This window comes from Pongo abelii, chromosome 5, assembly GCF_028885655.2.
Source record: "Pongo abelii isolate AG06213 chromosome 5, NHGRI_mPonAbe1-v2.0_pri, whole genome shotgun sequence".
Classification (NCBI taxonomy): domain Eukaryota; kingdom Metazoa; phylum Chordata; class Mammalia; order Primates; family Hominidae; genus Pongo; species Pongo abelii.
Genome location: NC_071990.2, coordinates 67837692 through 67859852, shown reverse-complemented (window position 1 = coordinate 67859852; position 22161 = coordinate 67837692).

Genomic DNA, 22161 nt, shown 5'->3' with positions numbered 1-22161 from the left:
TTCTGTGAGAATCGGGAGCTACTTTTGAGAACAATTTCAAACCTGCTTCCAATTATACAGCAATTCATTACTCAGCCCACTTTAAATATAAACATCAAGTAGCTTAAAAAAAACACTTTAATGGGCCATTAAAATATAGAGCATATAAATTTATAAATAAAGTAGACTTATATACACATAAAAACTTACACATAAACATGTTCTGTATACCCTCCTGTTATGGTTGGTTTGGCTGTGTGCCCACCTAAATCTCCTCTCAAATTGTAATCCCCACAAGTCAAGGAAGGGACCTGGTGGGAGATGATTGGATCATAGGAACAGTCTTTGCCATGCTGTTTTCATGACAGTGAGTGAATTCTTAAGAGATCCAATGGTTTAAAAGTGTGACACTTCCCGGCAACCCTCTCTCCTGCCGCCTTGTAAAGAAGGTGTATGCTTCTTCCACTTCCACTATGATTGAAAGTTTCCTGAGGCCTCCCCAACTACGTGGAATTGTGAGTCAATTAAACCTCTTTCCTTTATAAATTTCCCAGTGTCAGATAGTATCTTTATAGCAGTGTGAGAAAGGATTAGCACACCTTCCCCAACCCACACACACTATTATATCATTTTCTGGAACTGATGATTTAAAACAAATAATGAGACCTAAGGAGATTACAATATAATCTTAGTTTCAGTGTTTTGTTCACATAGATTCTCATATGAAAAAGAAAGCATTCACATATTACGTCTATTTAGTTAAATTTTTAAAATGTATTTATTTTAGAAATGTAAAGTAAATATTTGCAGACACTAATTGTAAATATCTATCAAATTGCCAATCATAGGTAACAAGAGTTACCTTATTGTTACACTTCCTTAATGTAACAAAATTGACATATATGTTGTAAGGGATTTGGTTTTCTGATATTTTCACTTAACACTTTTGTAACAATATCCCATGAAATTAAATGTTGTAAGCATTTAGTATTGAGAGTTTGATTGTTTTTCCAATCTTTTATACGTGTAAAATTTAAGTAGTATAAATATTGCTCTCCAAAAGTTCTTAAATATATTTTTGGATGAATATAGATGTTTTATGAATTATCACCTCAATATTTTAAGCATATCTTTCAATACTTTTGTGTTTTGTTTTACCATATTTCTTTATTCCCCTAAGTTGTATTTCTATTTATTTATCATACATACTGTCACACAGAAAGTATGTCTGATTTTAGAGTAGTATGTTATCCAGTATTGGGTCAATAAAACACCATTATGAAATCTAGTAAGCACTCAATTAATATTGATGACTGTTCAATGAACAAATCTTATTATTTCTTATCTTTATGGAGTTCTTCACTTGTTTTGGCTTTTGCTTCATAGTCTATAAACCTTCATTAATTTTATTAAAGATATCTTGATATCAATTATTTTATTAGTAATTAAAATATTATTGCTACTCTATATTAGTAGCATTTTCCTAGAGCTTTATTTAACATAATTAAAAATATAAACTAGGCTTATATTTAAATATGCTTTTTAAATCAGGAAATAGATTATTATCAAATAAGATAGAGGCTCTCTCACTCTGTCTCCATTATATACATATATACACACACACATTTATAATACATATATCATATATTATATATAAACACATTCATTTAAATATGATTTGTTTTTCAGAGACTAAATTGTGTCAACTAACTTTAAAATGTTTAATTTAAAACCAGTACTCTAGATTTTTGCCTGTATTCTACCCAGAGAGTAAATATTAGTGATATTCTTTAGTCTTCTATGGTTTTATCAATTTTTTGAATTTTCCTTTTATAGATATTTTAGTGGTTGAAAAATGTTCAAAGGAGACAGCTAGAAGACTTATAAAATGAAAATCTGAGACCCTGCCTTGACTTCTCACTACTTTAATCCCATTGAGATGGCTAAAATTAAGTGGAAATAAAATGAAATTTGTACCAGGATTGAAAAGCCAGAAGATAGCATCATCAAGGTGGACAGTTTAAGTACTTACTGGTATATATGAAGCAGATAGGTTCAAGTTAGGGAAATTTTCCTTATTTCTTTTTTTTTTTTTGAGTTCTAAAATATAGATTTATTCAAATTAAAACTTCCATTCCAATGTTATGTTAAAATATTAACTTATAGAATAAATACACAGAGATTACTCACCATATGCCAGGTAGTCTTCTAGGTGCTGAGACCCAAAACTGAACAAAAGAAAACCCAGCCACGGACAGGTTCTACACATGTTATATAAAACCTTCCATGAACATCTCTGTGCTTGGAATTGGAACTTTAAGGAGCTTGCCACCAGAATTTTATTCAGAACTTACCAATAAGGATCTATATAATTCAAATGAACTCCATTTAAGTTTTTTATGACTTTATTTCCATGTGTGATATAGGGTGGAGAGGAAGTATCCTGTGGTGGTTAAGCATGCATGCTCCGAAGCCAGGTGGCCTGCCACATTGCTTCCTCTCTGTGCAACACTGGGCCCTCTCTGACCTTTGGTTTCCTCATCTACAAATGGAAGGTTATGATGATATCTACCTTCTAGATTGTTATAAGGAATAAATTAAATTTTCCTTATTTCAACAAATATACAAGAATATCAATTCGACTAATGCTTTAATTTTCCTGAGAAATCAGTGGAAATCATCTATATGAATTTCAATAAGGACAATAAACAAGGAGGATGTTGAAGATGTTATTAGGGAACAATAAAATAGTTTTGGGTATCCCACAAGTACATTGTAAATAGCTGTAATGTTCAGCCTTCACATGCTTCGAACATGGTGTTAATTAAATCACAAGGTATGTCAAGAATGATTCTTAGTGAATTGTTAGAATACATAAAGAGGGAATGCAGTGATCCTTTAACTTCTTGCTACCCATATAATAAGAAACAGGATAAATTTGCTACAATTTTATATATCCCTAAACTCTAAACTACATTGACTCATTGAGTGTCCCTCCTATATCCTGCAGACAATTAAAACTGTGATATCTTTCATGTTAGCATCACAAATAAACAGAGCAAGAGAAAGAGGAAATCAAAGCCACCTATGATGTAGAGAATAGCACCAACCATTGGCCCCAATGAGTAATTTGGAAAAATTTTAAAAAAACAGTTAAAACTTGACAAGAAAGAAAGTTACTCTTTCTAAAGATTTTTGCCAAATAACTAATGAAAGCGTTACTTCATTCTTGAGGTGAAAAATCAGGTTTGCTTATTTGCCTATTTACGAAGATCATAGCATCAGCATATATCCTTTGACAGGAGAACAAACTGGAAGGAAGTAAAAATAAAAAAGAAACTGGAAGGAAGTAAAAAAAAAAAAAAGAAACTGGAAGGAAGTAAAAATAAAAGGATTTCTTTCAAAATGAGTTTGAGGAGGTCGGGTGCAGTGGCTCATGCCTGTAATTTCAGCACTTTGAGAGGCCGAGACGGCAGATCACTTGAGGTCAGGAATTTGAGACCATCCTGGCCACCATAGTGAAACCCTGTTTCTATTAAAAATACAAAAATTAGCCAGGAGTGGCGGCGCACGCTACTCAGGAGGCTGAGGAAGGAGAATCGCTTGAACCAGGGAGGCGGAGGTTGCTGTGAGCCGAGATCTTGTCACTGCACTGTAGCCTGGGCGATAGTGGGAGACTCCATTTTAGAGAAAAAAAAAAAAAAATGAGTTTGAGGAAATAAAAAACAGAGTCAGCTCTCTGATTTTAGGTGGTTTTTCTTGGATTGCCCTGCGTGTTTGTATTCCGTGTGTCTATGGTTATATTTGCTTGTTTTTGAGTAGGTGTATTCCTATTTAAGTACGTTGCTTCGGATAAATGATAGTCATTATGTTCCTTTTTGTAAGTCAAAACCGCACCATGTTTCTCTAATTACAAGCCTAAAGAAATGCTAAATATTTACTTCATAGAGAGTTCCTGTAAATCTATAACATGGGTCTTGTATATGAAAATATTAATGGAAATTTTCCTTAATGGGAAGACTTTCCAATGCTGGTTTTCTTTCTTCCGCTATTGCTTTTCAGGTTCCTTTTTACGCTAGTCTTTCCTAGAGTCACAGACATTCCTGTAAGTCCTAGCTCTGCTCTAAGATAAAGTGCATCTTGTCCCTTTAAGAGCTAGTTACCTTTCTATTGCAAAACATCTAGCCAGACATTAACTCATATCTCAGAACTTTTGTCTCACAGATATATAAACATCACATCCTGCACGCCCACAATGGTAGTGGACACATGTCAGTATGGTTTATGTTGTTCCCTTGACTTCCCACTCAACTTACTTAAGACGAAAAGAAAACCATCAGTTCTTTTCACCATGCACAAAACACCAACTTGACAGTCCTGTCTGAACCTTTCTACCTCAACTCTTGTGTTCACAAGGTAAGTGAGGTTAATGTTGGCTCAACAGATTTTTATCATCCCATGGATTTCCCTATACTGGTAGATTTAGTTTGAGAATATGGAGGTACCTGGTGAGAAATGTAGTGTTCTTGTTCTTTGAAAACTCAGTCAAGCCTGAGAAAGAGTCTCATTTTAATATCCTGTTATTGTAATTTACTATCAGACAAATACTGTAAGTGGAAATTTATATATGTGAAATATATAGCAAATTTGAACTCTATAGGTTTTGTAAGAATACACACAGTTACAAAAATATTACGGCTTTATTTTCCCAAGACCTTACCAATTGGTTAACATGTTATACAACTTTGCCAATGAGATAGGGAAAATGATCTTATTATAGATTTAATATTTACCTAATGGCTTTATTGAGGCATGACTGACATTCAATAAGCTGCAGATAATTTCATGCTTCACACACATTAAATATATTTATATATTTTAATTTATCATATCTATACATTATCTATGTACTCAAACTGTCACCACAATCAAGATAACGATTATAACCATTACCTCAAAAAGTTTTCTCAAGCTCTTTTTTAAACCCTTTCTCCCGCCCCTCTTGCCCCTATTCTCATACCCTCTCTACAGGCAAACATTGGTATACTATCCCTATACATATGAGTTTGCAAGTTGTAGAATTTTTCTTCTACTGAAGTCATTAAGGTAATCAGGTTGAATTTCATTAAATAGAAATATATACTATGCACACTTTTTTTGAAATTTTTCTCTCAGCATACTTAAATTGAAATTCCTCCATGTTGTGTGTATAGCAACTGTTCTTTAAATGTTAATGCTATTTTATTGTATGGATATACCACAATCTGTTTAATTCAACAGTTATTGGATATTTGCATTGTTTTTACTTTTTAATTATTAAGAATAAAGCTGCAATTAACATTTACATGAATACAAATGTAAGAACATTTGATTTCACTTCTTTGTGGTTAATATATTTGAGTATCAAGTAAATTCTACTTGATGCTCACTGTATTTCTACCTCAGAGTCTGACTAACTAGAGCAGTTCACATATACATAGAAACAGCATAAAAATAAACCTTACTTGCCCAAACAATTATAAAAGGGAAATGCTTGATGCAAGTATTAAAACCAATATGGCACCAAACAGAAATATATCAAGAGTGCAGATGATATTTTCTTAAACTGATTTTTATTTTTCTAATAACAAAAAGTAGATTATTTATTGGCAAGGTCAAATATAAAAAGACATGTCCGTAAAGATGAGTGAAGAGTAAGAAACCTGCACTTGTGCCCCTTAAATATATAAAAGTTTAAAGAAAGAAACAAAAAAGTGGAGAGTGAAATAGAGAAGCTGTTTTACTACTGGCTCCCTCTTGCCTTCAAATAGCATGGAAGGGTAAATTCAAGAACAGTCTTGGTTTTTTCCCATATTTATCATGTAATGTCATTTTAGTATTATTATTATGATTTTTACTTTCACTTTCATTTTAGATATAGAGGGTATATGTGCGGGTTTGCTACATGGGTGTATTGCACCAAAATAATGAGCATAGTACCCGACAGGTAATTATTTCAACCCAGACCTGACTCTCTCCCTCCTCTAGTAGTCCACAGTGTCTATTGTTCCCATGTTTAGGTACATGTGTGCTCAATGTTAAGCTCCCACTTGTAAGTGAGAACATGTAGTATTTTGTTTTCTGTTCCTGTGTTAATTTAGGATTGTGGCCTTAAGCTCCATCCATGTTGCTGCAATGGACATAATTTCCATTTTTATGGCTGTTTGGTATTGCATGGTACATATTACCAGATTTTCTTGATCCAACCTTCCACTGATAGGCACCTAAGATTGATTGCATGTATTTACTATTGCTAATACTGCAGCAATAAACCTACAAATGCCTGTGTCTTTTTGGCAGAATGATTTATTTTCCTTTATGTATATACCAGTAATGGGATTGCTGGGTCAAATGGTAGCTCTGTTAAGTTATTTGAGAAATCCCCAACCTGCTTTCCACAGTGGCTGAACTAATTTACATTTCTTCCAGCAGTGTATTAAGTGTTCCCTTTTCTCCAAAGCCTCACCAGCATCTGTTGTTTTTTGACTTTTTAGTAACAGCCATTCTGATTGTAGTGAGATGGAATCTCATCATGGTTTTAATTTGCATTTCTTTGATGATTAGTAATGAGCATTTAAAAATATTTGTTGATTGTACGACTTTAACAAGCAAAAATCAAATACCCCATTAAAAATGGGCAAATAATATGAATAGACACTTCTCAAAAGAAGACATACGAACATAATGTCATTGTAATATGATTGAAATTATTATCTACATATCAACATGTAGAAAATTTTTATATATATAGTCCAATAATCATTAAAAGCATTCCCTAAAGAACATAACCTAATAGGAAACACTTTTAAAAGGTTTGCAATAGTAGTAAATTATTATTTGTTGTGCCTTGTAATATTTTTGTGACTACGATAAGATATTCATAAGATAAACTTTACTTCAAATATATATCTGCCTGGTTCCAAGCCCAAAACTGCATGATTATTCTGTAATTTTAAAGTTACTTTGACAGCATTTTGTCTCATTTTTTTTAGCCTGCCACAAAATACTGAGGTTTTCTAAATATGAATTCACTTATTTCTTATGATACCATGCTATATTTATAGCTGCTCTAAAAGTGATTTTATAGACATTTAATCCAGTAGTAATTTTCTGATATATAGTTCCAACAAGAAAAATGTTCAATAACATCATTGAGGAAATTATATTTAGCATTAATTGGTGGCTTATGAGTATTTAGAATTCAAACAAATAAATATCATAAAAACATCCACTCTCCCTAAATTTCCCTGTGAACATTACAAAATTTTAATAAATTGAGAGAATTTTGATTTATAAAAATAAAGTTATTGTTTATAGGACAATTTTCTATACAAATACTTTATTAATACACAAAAACTATTCTAGTAACACAGACCTGCTCTGCAGAGTTAAAAACATAATAATGCCATTGAAGCAAATGGCACGTAAAAGATGTTAATTACTTTTATTCCATCAAAATGAAAGATATTAATGATCTATTTTCTTAAAAGTCTAATTTTTAACTTTTTTTATCTGAAAAATGGCAATTGTATATGATCCAGTTTTATAATTTTATGAGAGAATTCCAACAAACTGAGTTGAGTTCTGGGACGTGGCTCCTTGGCATGGGCTGGATTCAGATGTGTCAGAGTGACAGATGTGAATTGCGGTACTTCCTACCCAGAGTCACACAGCTCCAGACAATATAATGCTAGTAATTATACCTTAACTAACTTGTCCTAAGTAAAAAGATTCCCTGATGACTATCTAATTGCTGTAAGTGGTCAAATAATTATTCTCATATAAACAATAAAAAAAAAACTCCAAGAATAATTGCTGTTGGTTCTCCTTAGCTTCACTAGCCTCTTATTGCGCCTCTTTAGGTCTTGCTCTGAAATTCTGCTTTGTACCAACAAAGGACTGGCATCTAGATGGAAATAGAAACAAAAGTGCATTCAGTTTACAGCGTGAAAGCTAAGTTGTAAGGGCAGCTCCTCACATGAACTAAGCATTTCTCCTCACAGAATTTTATTTCTGATGTGTTTTGAACAGGTCTTAACAGAATTTTATTTCTGATGTGTTTTGAAATACATTAAGCATTAAATGATGTTGACAAATATGCTAAGTTTAAATGCTCCAAGTGTTAGAATCTGTAAATTTTTATTAAACATTACATTTACTATTAAATTCATTTTATGCATTTTGGATTTCAACTTTCATTTCATACATTATTTCATTCCTAAATACATTTTGTCAACTTGAAAAATTTACATTAGAGCAGGTGTTACTAAAATGAGGTCCCAAATGTATTATTCCAAAAGTTATAAAAGTGACATGAAGAAAATGAGTACTTCAGACCATTGGTTTTTAAACATGTGTGTTCCCTGACATAGTTTCAGCAGAAAGTTTTATCAACTTAAAAAAATAACCTGATCCAGTCACCATATTCATGGGGCCATAAGAATAAACTAAATTGAGTTGCATTCAGATTTCTGTGCTAGGTGGCTACATTTCTCTTTTGAGTTTTGTTTTTTTTTTTTTTTTTAATGACCAGAATCTTGTAAAACTGAGTGAATAAGCAAATATTATTATAAAGTTAAATTTTTATAACCAATTATTGTCCAGCAGAACACCAGGCATGGTTTTCAATCCCAGATGAAAACTCCAAACACGTTTGCCTTTTGCATCTTGGTGTTGGAGTCACCAAGGGAAACACAACACAGTTTAGCACCAGGTGGAACAATGCTTTCCTTACATAGAGAAGACGCGGAGCAAGACCAACTTCAGCGGTGTGAGTTGGTTCCCGATGGCTAGTGGGTATTCCTTGGCAGCTAACTCAGAGCAGTGTGCCAATGTGCACCCATATTTTGGGGTAGAGAAAGGACTATGACCAAGACTGAGGGAGTACCTGAGAGCCATTGATGAACATGCTGAAGCAGAAAAAGGGAACACTCACAGAATCAGAAACAGAAAGATATTTCCACACAGGCGATAAGCCTGGTACCTGCCATGTGGATACTTTATCTCTTGGTAAGATAGTATTCCAGGCTCAAGGCCCATTCTTATGTAGCAGCCAACAGGGGGTCAAAGGACACATAAAACTGCACATAAAACTGCCGTAAGGAATCTCATAGTGATGACTATGAGATGGGTGCCTCAAACCAAAATTTGGTTTGGATGTTCAGGCTGATATTGCCACACATGCGGCAAGAGGGTATAAAAAGTTTTATTGCTGTCTTTATTGGGCTTTTGTGAAAAGCAGAGCAGACTCCCAGCAGATTCAAAAATGGCTTGAGTGAGCAGAGAAAGAAAACATGTGTGAGTTATATCTGTCTAATAAATATAACAAATGTTCTTATGCAGACTCATAAAAACATTTGTCTTTCTGGTCTGTTTTCTATTCTTTTAAAAGTTAATATAATTTATCTCAAAAAGTTTTATTTGATTCTACAATTGTCCTGCTATATCAATTTTTAAACATAAATTCATATAAAATACACTATAAAATGCTAAACCAATAAAAATACAATAAAAGACACTGCAATTAATTTGTATTCTTCCCTCTGAGACTATATTTTTTCATTTAATAATGGGTAATGTTGAAAAGATCAGTTAAAGAAAATAAATTATAAGAAAAATAAACTGTAATTACAGATATTGTCTCTCAATATGAATATTCATTTTTTCGAGTATTAGTTAAAATCTTTCTTAGTTTCTTTATACATATGTTTTACTTTATTATCCCTTCAGAGTAATAAAATATACTTATATTTCATGTAATTTGTAAAATATAATTACCTTTAAGTATGTAATCAGTAATCATTTAAGTGTAACGTTTTTATAATATATTTAAAATGTAAAATAATGACTTCTTTGTTCATTCAAATCATTGGTAAACATTGTATAAATGTCAGCGTATGAAGTGAATGTTAAATTAAAAATTTTTTCCTGCTCATAAAACTATTTTCAGTTTTAAAATACATTTTGCCCTCTAAACCTCAGTAAATATGATATTTACATAATGGGTTCCCTATTTAAAAACAAGCTATACTTATTGAAGCAAGTTATTCCATTTAACAAACATAATGTGGTGAAATCTGTTTTTGCTTGTTTTTTCTTTTTAAAAATATTAATTGTAAAATATCTTAGTAAAAGTAGAAGTATTAAGGCTTTTGGGATTCTCCTTGCCATAGCTAAATTTGAGACAGGTGATAACATTACTGTATTCACCTATGAATGGTGATCAACAGGACATTATGCTAATTGAAATAAGCCAAACAGAGAAGGACAAACACGTCATGATTTCCCTTATACTTGAAGTATAGAAAAAGTGCAATTGACAGAAGCAGAGAGTAGAATGGTGGTTGAAACTAGGATTTGGAGAGAATGGAGAAATATTAGTCAAAAGGCACAAACTTTCTGTTATAAGATGAATAAGTTCTGGGGATCTAAGGTACACAGCATGGTGATTATAGTAAAAAATGCTTTATTGTATATTTAAAATTTGCTAACATTGTAGATCTTAAGTATTCTCCATACACACACACATAAAAACTATGTGAAGTGATGGATGTATTAATCAGCTCCATTGTGGTAATCACTTCAGGATGTATATGTATATCAGATTATCAGGTTGTACATCTATAATGTATATAATTTGTATTTGTTAATTATACTTCAATAAAGCTGGGAGCAATTTTATAATATGGAAATTAGGGACATATTTCATTGAAATACACTCTAGAAGATAGAGTTTCCTTGCTAAATTAAGATCCACTTTGACAATGACATATTTGTATTTTTTTTACTTACATTGAGTTTTTATTTTGTGGCTATTTTTAATGAAAGGTACTTTTTTTAAAATTTAGTTTTTCATCAATTCTTTGAAGAACATGTGTCTGCAATTTTTACAACTCAACTGAAAATGAAAAATTACCTTTGAATCTGGATGAAAAATTAAAAACAATATTAAGTATGTTTCCTTTGAATTTGTCAGATATTCATTGCTCAGCCAATGCTTGGATACCATGTCAGGTACACATACGAAAGTTCTTAACTTTGCTGCATCACACAGATAGACTCAAATGCACTTGTAGTAAAACTCCTGTGTTTCCCATTATTTTCTCCATCCTTAATCTTTGCCCCAATTATACTTCAACATTTTATTAAATTATTATCCTAATGCTCTTTATCTCCTTCTTGACAAATTCTACAAACTTTCTTTTCTTTTAGATGCTTTGACTTCTATAGGCTTCTCCTCATACTCTAGTCCACTTTGTTCTCTCATTCTTAAAATGTTCTTCTTCCTTCATATGTTCATTTACCTACTTTTCAGTTTCTAGCTTCCCATATTAGAACTCCTTTTTTACTTCAATATCATCCAAAAATTATTTTTTGGTCAGCTGATCCCCCATAACTCTATGATTCCCTCCATGGCTTTGACTTGTTGCAACATTATAATGAATTTCTTTGTCCATTTTTCTAAATCTAGATGACTCCATCTAAGTAACTGATAGAAATGAAGGTCCATATCTCTATCTATGGAGTACAAAACTGTAAAGAAACATGTAGAAGAATAAACTCATTATTTGCACTCTAAATCAATCCAAACAAAAATTTTAGTCATCTCTGTCATTCATCCCCTAAATAATAATAAGAAAAAAATAGTTCTTAAAACATATCTTAGCTATATCTTTCATTTGATTTCTTGGATCAATATTTTCCTCATTTAGGCTCCATTTCCACCTCTCCCTATACCAGAACAATCTTTCTGAATTCTGCGCTCAAAATGCATCTCACAATTTATTAGCCTTGCATTTAAGAACATTTCTAGCTTACTAATATTCTTTTCACATCTTTTCTCTACTCTTTTACAGACACTTGCACTGCAGCCAAGTTATCTGCCTTATGAACAATGTTTTGTCTTAGAAGTCTCTCTGTTTTTATAAAGTGACATGATTTCTTACTCTGTTATTAATGCCTACTGGTCTACTTCTTTAATAAACCCATCACATATTTTCACCATGTAATCTATAGGCACTTTTTCTGCAGTGTTAACATCATCCTCATCATCCACTTGTGACATCATGCCAGCACTGAAAATGGTTTGAATTTTGCAGCATTTCGAATGTCAGATTTTCAGATTAGGGATGGTCTACCTGTATTGTACAAGTGCTCTTTCATTATCTTACATAGGACTTAATTCAACTATTTTTTGTTTGTGTGGAAGGGGCAAAAATAAAGGAGGCTGCTGGAAACGAAATTCTTGTTAAACTCAGTGTGTCTGTTATGAAAAAGGCTAGTCCCCACTCCAACTGTCATGCCTGATTAGGGATTGCCCACTTTACTTATTACATTATTACCCTGTTCCTCACCAACGCACTCCCCTCACCTGCCCTGCCTTCTGTCACATACTTCTTCAAATTTGTTAAGATATAATTAGACCTTTGTAAAAAAATATGGATAAATATCCCCCCAAGAAACACAGAATGAGATAATTAGGTTGTTTTTGTTTTTTACTTATTTATATTTTTAACCTTGCTAAATACTATTTTGGTCACATTGGGTAAAAACTAATCCAACTGCATAATGGTAGAGAGCATTTCAGCTTCCCTAATTTATTCTTATACTTTGATTTCATAAATAATTTTTCTTTAACCTTGTGTTATCTATCCTGTCAGTCCATGCTATCTAGTCCCTACTTATGATTTATCAGTTGTTATCTCAGGTATCACCTAGGTTATAGTGTCATTTATTTTCTTTCTCAGATTGACTCACATTAGGCACAAAGTAGACTCATGGAAATGAATAAAGTACGGATGCTTCAATACAAACTTGTGTCCCCTTTAAAAATTTCACTTATTTCTCCTAAGCCAGCTTAACTCAATTATGTCACTCCTACAATAATTGTAAAATCATATATATCACAAAGGAATGTATGTTACTTTTATTAAAAGCTAAGGTTTTATTAGTGAAAAATAATGATCCTAAATGTAGATTTACTGATTTCTTCTGTAATTCTCGTTACAATATATTCTAGCATTGACCAAAAAAAAAAAAAAAAAAAAAAAATTGGCTATTTAGAGACTAAGATCTCAGTGAGGATTGACACTGTCCTGAAATCTATTTTTTTTTTTTTTTTTTTTTTTTGTAATTTAATCTCTGATCTAAGCAGTGTTTTAATGCTGAGACTCAAAAGATAAATAGGAGTTATCCTGTTAGGGAAGTTTCTGTAAAGGCATTCCAGGGATACTGAACTTCTTTACTGCAAATTCTCAATTAGCCTAAAATCTACTTCCCCTAGACTAACACAAAATTCTTCCTTCTGCTTTGCCTTTTTCTTACCCTTTTAGCCTTGTGCAGAGTAGTACTCTTTTAAAAATGTATATCAGATCCTTTTATTTCCCTGCTTAAACCCTTCAATGGGTTGCATTGCTATTAAAATAAAATCCACACTTTTTTCCACGATCAATAAGGCTAACATCATTCTGCCTAATTCTCTAAATTCGCCCCTTATTATTGCCACTCTAACTCAGTGTCATTCAGTCCCTCTGACATTCTTTTTTAGTCCCTTATTAAAGTCAAGCCTTTTGTAGCTTTCGGGACTTTTTATATCACTTCTCACTTCACACAGTTCTTCACATACTTGACTTATTCTAATCTCTCACCACACAGGTCACATCTATAGAGAGGCCTTTCATTTTTTAAACACAAAACGAAATCCAATTAAGCTTACACAGGCACATACACACATACAGTATTAGTTTTTTTTCATAACTAAATATTCAAAAGGAAGAGTAGCATTTGATCCAATTGTCCATTCACAACACCAAAATGATGGTTTCTTTTTCCTTTCCCCCTCAGTTTTTTTGTTTGCCCAATTCATCCTATGTCAATATCCATGCATCCCACCTGAGAGTTTTTAGTAACCCCAAGGTCTTTATGCTTCAATGCATTTATCCAATTTGAAAGAGTAATACAGTGCCATTAGCTTTTTTGAAACTATATGGAAGAAACTTTCTTTTTTGAAAATATATGGAAGCAACTTTCCCAGGAAACCTTCAAAGAACTTGCTGTTGTGCCTCACCTTAAACCAATCACTGTTTTCAAGGGAATGAAGGAGGGTGCAGAGCTTGATACAATAGTATTCACCCGCCAGAGCTTGGAGGTGGAGAAGCTTAAAAGCTTTAAGAAAGCAAGAAACCCTTAATGAGATGGAGGGAGACTTGGCAACCTGACTGCGAATAGTGAATAGGAGAAGGAATGGAGCAGGATACAGAAAATCAGCAGACATCCACTCTATTCTTCTTGTTGACTTTCTATTTTACTGCTCTGTGTATTAGTTATCTCACTAAGAGGATGGTAAGTGCCTTTTTAAACCCTTGTATACTGCAGCATCTAGGACACATACACAATGATTTTGCTGAGTGAATCAATAAATGATGGAATTATAAAGTAGTATAATATATGGAGAAATACAGTGAGCTCAAGAGATAGAGCTAAAATATAAGCAGTGGCATATCATGAAGGACCCTGTATACTCTATGAGTATAAGCTTGGTTGTGTCACGACAAAAAATGATGCAAATACTCAATAACTTAAAGCAGTAAAAGTTTATTTATGCTCATACTCTCTATGCAAAATGGATGCTTAGAGCTCTGTATACTCTCTTAATCAGAAGCCCATGTTGATGGCGGCTTTCCGCCACTATTGCATCATGAGGAAGGTTAATGGGGAGTCTTTCACTGGCTGTCGGTTTTGGTAAATAAATGATCATGTCACCTCTGATCGCATTTTATTAGCTAAAACAAGACACATCTAGCTTCAAATGGGAAGCAAAAAAGTACCATTAACTATGTGTCTGAAATATTTGTTTCAAAACAGCATATGTAAGGGTCTTTTATCAAATATAAAGGACATATGTGGGCAAGAGAAATTGGAACAAAAAGAATAGGAAGGGTATATGTTCAAGCACTAATAACAATTTCAACCTAGTTCATAATGGGGGGGGACATACTATGGTTTATTTTCACAAAAGATTGAAGATAAAACATTGCCTTATGTTTAAATTAACTGAACGCTTAAAAGAAATCTACAGAGAGTATACAAACAAACTATATTGAAGAAAATAAAGCTGAAATGTTGGTCAATTTTAAATAGGGAATACCAATATAAAATATTGAGTAAAAAACTGTTGAGCCAAAACCTGAATCCATATTTTTCTTACATCAAAATAAATGTCCTTCTCTTTATACTGTTTCAGTTTGAAATAAAAGCAAGCAAACAAATAAACAAACAAAAACTACCAAACTCTTTACTCCCGACTTTACAATGTTCTCTTCTATTTGGAGAGTTATCTATTAGCATAATGCTCCCAGCCCCATTTGTCCTCCTACTTACTTTTACTCTGAGTAGAAACTTGATTTATGTTATCGGTAAATTTCAAAAAGAAAATGAATGTACTTAACTCAATTTTTTCTTTCTTCTTTTTTTTTTTTCAATATTTGACTTCCTAGACAGAAGGTCCATTGGAGGCTGCTTCTCCAGGTCATAAATTGTGTGAGTGCTACTCTCAGATTAGGAAAACTGTGTTGCTTAGCAGGACATGTGACTAGGTCAGAAGTCTCTCAATTTCGGTGTTCAATGTAAGGAAATCCATTGTCACAACCGGCCTTAGTTTCATTGTTATTCATCAACCACCTAAACAATAAAATTAATATGTAGATCTGAATGTGTCTCATTCCTTACATCTGTTTCTCAGTTGGTTCAGGACTTAGGCAGAAAAAACAAAAATGTCATATTCGATACTCAATCAAATACCAATAAAACATAAACAAAGAATAATAATGTGATGGTTACTTAGAGAAAGGTTAAATGAAGCTTTTTGTGGAGTTTCCATAGACAGGACTTTCAAAATGAAACTTATAAAAATAGTAATATGTGGTAGATAGAAGAAAGTCATAGGTAGAAAGCCTTTTCCAAGTATAAAAGTTTCTAAATCCAGATTGTATGTGCAATTTATTCTATCTGATAAAACTTTTATTAAGGTAAATAAATGAGGGATTCAAGTTCCAAATATGAAGTGTGTTGATGTTGTTTTTTGTCCCATGATCCTAAACAACTCTCAGCCATTCTTTAAGACAGATCATAGTTCTTCTTCTCTGTAGACTTTTCTAATTTATCAAATAATAAAATATAGTTTTTTTCCAAATTTCTGCACAACTTCTTATATTTCATATTTTTATCCTTTTTCTGTTTGTACTGAACTGTTGTTTAAATACTTCACTTTTCATACAATTCTTCTGTTTAAATTGTATCACATTAGCTAAATTAAGCTTTTCATGGAAACTTCACTGAGGATTATAAATCTTTGTATTTTCACAATATTGTGTACTGCCTCTTAGATTTACTGCATAACTTAATTATCTATTGTTCGTTATATCTTTTAATGTGAGCATAGCAGAAATTCAATTGTAATGAAAAATAAGGCAAATAATATCTTATATTTTAGCTTTATTCTCAGCTAAATAATCTGATCAGAAAATGGACTGTGTAGTACACAGTGAGAAATGCATACTCATAAAGAGCAAAATGAATAAGAAAGTTGAGGGTATAGAATTTTTATGAGACAAAGTATGTACTCATCCAATCAGTCAATCAATAAATATTTATCCATAGACTACTCTGTGGCATGCACTGTGCCTCATGCTGAGTACAAGATCCTGGGAAAGTCTGACATGCTCTCTGTCTTCATGAACTTAGAGTTTAAAGAGAAATAGATAAATAGAAAAAGTAAGGACAATACATTTGATGGACTGTTGCGACAATATATTTACTGATTTTTTTTATTCTTTATGAAGAAGTCTATAGATCAGATACAGAAGTCTTACACACATTTTTTTTCAGCAAAGAAAGTGATAAGAATGGAATTTATTATGTTAGTGTGGCAGTGGATGTATTAACATATGTATGGGGTGAGCTGGAAGTTTGAAATTTAGCAGGCTTTCCTAAATCCCAAACTGAATTCATACCTTAAGTAGTTCAAATATTGGAGATACAGCCTTTTGCAAAAAAGAAAGGCAGTATGACCACGGTGAGGCAAAGTCAAGCAAAACAAGAATACATCTTTCCATCCAGCAGATAACTTGAATGTGCACCAAGAATGGCAGTATTCTCTTGTCTTCAGGTAGAGCCTTCATTATTTGACTATCCTTGGCCACTATGTGTCCGTACAAGAAAATTAGAGTACAGTGAAGCTTTATGTTGAGAACAAGTATTTTAGAATGTAAGAATAAAAACAGATATAAAATGTGTTTTCATTAATAAATCATTTAAGTAATTTTAATGTGTCCTCATTAAAGTCAGCTTAATTGACTAATGTTCAAATAATTTTTAAAAAACAAGGATTAATACATAATTAAACAATTGTTCCATATTAATCACATTTGAAAATTTTCATCTATAGCTAGTAATTACCTTCAATTAAGGGCAGCTAAGGAAAGAAAATGAAAAGTGGGTCAGAGAACCAGCAAATATGGAGACGTATAATGCAGTATGAATGGGTATGATTTGAGAGTTGTAAAGCATAAACTGATATTACAAGTTTATAAATTCAGGTGGAGAAGACATGAGTAATTCGAGCAGGGAAATTTTGTTCAAAAGTGTTTTAGTCTGCGTTTGTTGAAATTATATGCATGTTTTAAGATCCAACAAAAGAATTCTGACAATAGATGTATAATTTTTCACATATATTTTGGATATAATTTATATATATTTCCATACATATATTCAGAAGAAATAGATAAAATAGATGAAAAAATAAAATAGATAGCAAATACACTTAAATAAAAATGGATCATTTACCCTATGGTTTAAGCTTCTGACATAGAATCTTTTAGGAAATTTCTATGTACTTATGAGGCAAGTTATATCCTTATATTTGCACTATTATCTTGTTAATCCATCTAGATAATTATTATTTTAAAACTTTTATACACACCAAAATACCTTTCCAATATGTATCGTTTTTTATAGTATAATGAAATTATCTTACATATTAGCATTGATACAACAAACTTTTAACTTTCCTGTTAATATTTGAATTTAATAAAATACTTTGAAATGCTTTAATTTTCTCCACAAATCATTGGGGTGTGGGAAAAAATTGATAGAATTAATCTATTATTCTATTTATCTGTGGAACAGAGACTGGATAACTGGAAAAGCTGTTTCTGAGTCCTGGCTTGCTAACTCAGTATGCTCATATCAGTTATTGGCAGCACCTGTTATCTGCCTTGTGTTCTTAGATGCAACATAAATCTTTTTACCTAATGATATCATCTCTGTGAGAGTACAGGAAATGCCATATTGGGTTATATATGTGATCCTTCTAATCCTAAGTTTGTTTTGATAGGTATTTCTAGGGCTGCCTTATGGAAAGATATGCCTTATAACACATGACATTAAGCAATACCAACTTAAGACACATTGAACACGTCTCAACAACAGCATGTGTTTATTTCTACCCCACACCTACATCTTACTATTATGATTATAACAGAATAAAAGCAGTATAATAATGTCAGGCTCAAACTGAGTTCTGAAGGGAGTTGGTGGGTGAGTGGTGGGTAGCTGGAAAAACACTCGAGGAATGGTAGACAGTTTCTACATGGCTTTACTTTTTTTCTGGGTGTGAGTGAGCTTGGAGTTGAGCAAGCCCAGGCCCAAGCCATATGTCCAGCATTAGCAGGGTAACGTTGCTTTTATACACATCATTTTTACACACCATTTATACACAATAATGGCTCTAAGCCAAGCATGAGCTCATGTGGGTGATCACCTAATGTGCCTCACGTGGCGTGGTTTACAAAATGAGGGGAGTTGTGCACCCTCATTCCAAACTCGCTAAGTCATGCTGGACTGAATGTCTGCCTTGACCTGTTCTTGACCACGGCACATCCATTTCCTTAACACCTCACCCCTTAGGCCAAGGGAGACACAGGACTTGGACACACAGATCTAACACATAGGCCTTCTACATACTTTCTGGGCACACAGGCCCCAGACACAAAGGTCAGACATATAGGCCTTGTACATTAAGCCAGGTTTTTATTTCACTACCTTGAGGATCATTGGGGCAGGCAGCAACCAGTTACTCTTCAGCCCCATAACTGGTCAGAGGAGGTCATCCTTCCTCTTATAGTTCTTGCCACATGGCCTGGCCCCACATGGGCTGGTGACCAACTAGTCACTTTTGTAACTTCTAGGTGATTAACCACAAGGTTTAGCCTCAATAAACACAGCTATCAGTGCAGATTATCATAGGTGTCACCTCCTTGATGATCACTATTCATATTGCTCTGAGTTCAGCCCATTGACTACTTTGGCCACAACCAGTATCAAACCATATGTTGTCAGTAATAGGCTGGACTGTGACAGCAGTCCAAGCAACAGCAGTACCCTGGCTAGACCCATCTGCATACCATGCCCATCAGGAATAGGGGGCGGGGGAGTGCCTCAGGCACCATGGCCTTATGCCCCAAGGCCTTATCTTGCATTAGGACTACACGTCCCAAGACTTCCTGCAACTCTGCTGCTAAGGGGCTTGTGTTCAGTGTACACCACTGCTCCAAGTAGGTACCCCACTTTGCTAAAGTGAATGTCTGCACCATCCCAGTCTGGAGGATCATTATCCATAAATGCACCCATCCAGCCATCAGGTAAGTTGTCCATATGACAACTGCAGCCCATCCTGTCACAATCTCACAAGCCTGAAGAGCAGCATATACAGCTGCTAGCTGTTTCTCTGTCAAGGAATACTGGAGCTCAGCTCCCTTCCATAGTTGGCACCAAAAGCCTACCGGCATTCTCAAGTACTCTGTGTGCTGCCAGAGGCCCCAACCAAAACCATCTGTGGTCACATGCACATCCAGCTCAAATGAGCACCCTGGTCAACTGCCCGTAGGGCTTGTGCCTCCTGAATAGCCCACTTGACTGCCAGGAAGGTGGTCTCAGCTGCACCATCCCAAAGTCAGGCAAACTAGCATCGCTGCTTCTAAATCTGAAAGCAAATCAGAGGTTAACATAACATTATCAACAAGACCACGACATATGGTGGGGCTACTCATATAGCCATGTGGAAACATTCTGAAAGTCCACTGTTGCTCTCTCAAGAAGGCAAACAATTCCTGCCTCTCTAATAAAAAAAAAAAAAAAAAAAAAATTGCATTTGCCGTGTTCACCACATAGTGGTACTGTCCCAATTCTGTCATCAAGAGGTCCATCAATTCCATGATAGATGGCACAGCTGTCAAGTCGTGTAAAACGTCCACCCCCAGAATACATCTGTTCTGGTGTCTCCCAGCACCAGAACTTGTTGTACATTGGTGGGAGACCAGTGGATTGCTAATTTCACATGTGGCCTCCACTTGTCTGGTGTCCCCCCAAAGCCAGGCACCTCGGCCAGTTCCCTCATCAAACAGAAAAAGGTTTTACTCCCCTGCCTGGCTGCAGCACATAGTCTTTGAGCCAGAGCACTTGGGCGGGACCAGGTCACACAGCAATGGCTTTCTCCCCTTGGGCATTTTCTGGAATTGCTGCTCGGTAGACAACTGTCTCCACAAAGTTAAGAGTACTTCATTGGGCTGCTTATCGATTTTCTCTCAGTGAGTCCCAGCCAAAATCAAATCACGTGTGTGAGCATGTTACTCATTGGCACCCCCTTTTCTCTTGTGGGGGACCCCCTTCTTTATGGCACAGAGCCCCTCATTCCCACCCAGAGCTTCCAGGCCTGCATACACAGCATCCTCTAATTCCTTTTTCAAGCTCTGTAGCTGAGCTTCTAGGTGTCCCGCCTGCCTCTGGAGATCCCCATTCACGGAAGCTTCTAACTTCTTTTCTGAGCTGTGTAACCTGTAATCGGACCTCCAGGCACCCCACATGTGCCTGGAGGGCCGTTACCTGGACTGCATCCCTCAAGGACTGGGTGTGTACTTCTCTTAGCGCAGTCAAAAGTGTCCATCCAACTCTACCGGCAAATGTTCATTCCTTTTCATTGCTCTGTGCTTCCAGCTGCCTCGATACTTTCTCTATGCTTGTGGGTGACCCATCCACCACCGCCCAGGTTTCCACCAGAGCCCATCGGAGCAGCAAAGCTGCCAGCAAGTACCACAACTTCTGTTGCGGCCACATGGCCAACCCGGAATCCGTGGGGACCAAAGGCTCACTCACTCTGGGATCCTGTTCGTTACACCAATTGTCAGGTTCTAACTGAGGCCCGAAGGGAGTTGGTGGGTGAGTGGCAGGTAGGTGGAAAAACACTCAAGGAATAGAAAACAGTTTAGACATGGCTTTATTCTCTTTCTGAGTGGAAGCAAGCCCTGGTGCAAGGCTGGGCACGACCTGTATGTACAGTGTTAGCAGGGTAATTATACCTTTTACAGAAAATAGTGGCTCTGAGCCAAGCACAAGCTCATGTGTGTGATCACCTAATGTGCCTCACGTGGCATGGTTACACAATGAGTGGAGTTGTACGTCTGTGCTCCAAACTTGCAGAGTCATGCTAGACCGGATGTCTGCCTTGACCTATTCTTTACCACAGCACATCCATTTTCCTTACAAATAGACTGAGCAAAAAGAATTTAAAAGTGACCACAGCAAATGATGAATGCCAAATTATTCTTTAAGATGGTCTGTGGATGAATAAATGGTAGTTGACTTACGATTAAATCTTCTTTTTTTCTTGCAGTAGCCTACAGTAGAGAAGTACAACAAATATGCACACACCCTCATGCTACAAAATTCAACAATGTTAGGTAACAGTGTCTTTAAAAGTGTGTAATTGAAAGGGACTAAATAGAGGAGAATTGGTAGAAGAATTATTGAAGACATAGAAGACATATTTGGATCTCAAATATGTTCTGTCTAACTCAAACAGCCTAGTGATTGCCTATTCTGCAGTGACAGAGGATAGGTTTATTGTTAGTGAAATCTGAACAGAAGAAATTTCAAACTTTGGGAAAACATGTCCTGATAAAAGAGATAAAGAAAATGTCTTTTATTTATTTTTTTTTTTTTTGAGACGGAGTCTCACTCTGTTGCCCAGGCTGGAGTGCAGTGGCGAGATCTCATCTCACTGCAAGTTCCGCCTCCCGGGTTCACGCCATT